Consider the following 2,500-nt stretch of genomic DNA (forward strand, 5'->3'; position numbering starts at 1 on the left):
TAGGGATTATTATGCAATTTTTAGATACATAGGGACCCTTCAAAAAAATAAGAAAAGAAATCTTACCAAACCAAAGGGTTGTCGATGGACTGATCACGGTCACAGCCTTTCAGAATTTATTTTGTAACAAGTCTCGTTGGACGAAAAAAAAAAAATTTAAACTACCGTGACACGTGTTTACGAGTAAGGAATACGAACAGATCTTGTTTAATCATAACAGATCGTTTAAACTATCCAAAGAACTTGATTTTATGTTCTCACTTACGGCAAGGACGCGGAGCATATGTTGACTTGAGTCATCAGATATCAGCTCAAATTTAATGAGATTATGAAGGCAAGGGGTTTTCGAAAATATAGCTAAAGCTTCCAATACTTCCTATTTATTTCGTTACAAAGGGAAGGACTATCTAGTGGGGTAGAATTCGTAATGAGTCAAGAAATCAGTAGAAATGTAGTTGCTTGATTTTTTTTTTTTTTTTTGTGCAGTAATGAAACTTACAAATAAATTTACACTCAGTAATATTCTTAAAGGACACGCACACACACAACAGTGGTATGTTTTTGTAGTTCTTTTTCAGACCTAGATTAATGTAGGATGGATTTGCAATCGCATTCTAGGAGAGCAAAACTAAAGTTCTTTCAGCGGGTAAAAAAAAAAAAAAAAAAAAAAATGATAATGAATATAAATAAATAGATAAAAAAATATAATCAAATGCAGACTGATTTCTTTTACAATGGACTATAGAGAATTAGAGAACGCAGGCACAACAATGGACAGTTCAATGATATACCAGAATGAATAGTCTAAGCGATACATAAGTCTCTAAAAACTGTCATAGACGATAAAGCTTCTGGGAAAGACGACATTACGACAAAGCACATGAGGGCCGCAGATGAGAACTTTTATTTAAAACTGCTAAATCTATTCTCATTCAGTTTATCCCTTGTAGTCCATATATTTGTATCTTAATTTTTCATTTTATATATTTACTGTTTTGTTTTTGTTTTTTTTATTGATTTATTATTTTACAGGAAAGAGGACATATAGTAACTACAGCCGCTCCATCTGCTTAATACTTAACGTGGGCAGGTTTTGTAATAAAATCATGACTAATGTACTAAGGCGCATTTTTGACGGCAAGACATTTCAAAATTTCTTGAAAAATCTTTAAAATTCTTGCACATATTTGTTTTTTGACAGGATCGGAGACAGAGTTTCGTATCCAAACCGAGTATTTTCGAACTACCTCCGGAGGATAGAATTGGGAAACTACAATGGAATTCTCTTGATAATATACTTATTTTGTCGGCAATAGATGATGTTATAATCTATCAAGGTTTTATCATATCTGTGCCGACCGGAAGTATTGACTGGAGTATATTAATAGTTTAATTATTTTCTAGAAGATAAGTACTAGCTTTGTTTGAAAAATCCATCTCTGCTATGAATTGTAGATATTTTCCTTTTAATTTGTTGCTCTAAAATATGTGTTTTTCTTTTCATTTTTTAGCTATTCTTAACATATGTGATACATAATATGTAAATATTTTTTTTGAAATTTTTATTGTTAAGGACAGATTTCTTCATCGGTTATTCCACTATCATTACTAACATCGTCAGTCTCTTTTCTTCCGCGAATAATTCTGTCACCCACTGTGAAAGGGAACGAGTCGTCTCATATTGTGGTAGTGTGTTTATATTCATAGCAATCTGGAAATTGGGACTATGTTTGAGGAATTCGGCAAGGCGAAGCGAATTAATTGAAACCATAGCTTGCTTGCTTTTATCGCCAAAAAATACTCCTCAAGAAAACAAGCAGGTTTTATATCCAGATGCTTTACACTCATTAATCTACGTAGTTTTATCGATCAATTTTCAGAAAAGACAACGAAAGCTTCGGGAGGAACGTTGTCTGTTATTGATATCTAAAAAGATCAGGAAATCACGCGCTTTGTCAGGTTGCGTGGGGATACATATGGAATTACATTAGAAAAGTGAATGCAAAATAACAGCATCTCACCAGCGCTCTTTGCTGTTTATTTTGTTTATTTTTTTTTTTGGGGGGGGAGACTTGATTTTCTAAATGGTGATGCGCATGAATAAAGACGGAATAATAGGGCGAGGAAAGGTTAAACCACTTAAGTTGGCGAATGGATAGAACTAAGAAAAATACGTATGGTAGATAGTTCTATAATGAATAATAGTAGTAATAATGATAAAGCTCGATAATAGACCTGTGATCACTGAATGATGTCAGTAAACATATAGTAGAGATCAAAACTGTGGAAAACCAATTAAAGGTCAACAACAAACAACTTTGAAAACATTCAGTCATGAAAAGTTTCCGATAGTTATATCGATAAGAGGACAGGCTATGGCTGAGGATATTTTGCAAGTTGCAAAGAAATGTAAACCAAGACGAGCAGGGCATGGATACCGACGAAATGACAATCATTGTTCCCCAGGTAACACAGGTAGGCCCACTCCGTCTTGATGAAA

At 33.6% G+C, this 2,500-nt stretch overlaps 1 protein-coding gene across 2 annotated transcripts in view; it reads left to right on the forward strand.

The window, feature by feature from the left end:
• Positions 1–2,500, forward strand: part of LOC125030023 (olfactory receptor 142-like) — a 34,952-nt gene that overhangs the window by 3,234 nt on the left and 29,218 nt on the right. The window lies entirely within an intron of this gene.

This window comes from Penaeus chinensis, chromosome 10, assembly GCF_019202785.1.
Source record: "Penaeus chinensis breed Huanghai No. 1 chromosome 10, ASM1920278v2, whole genome shotgun sequence".
Lineage (NCBI taxonomy): Eukaryota > Metazoa > Arthropoda > Malacostraca > Decapoda > Penaeidae > Penaeus > Penaeus chinensis.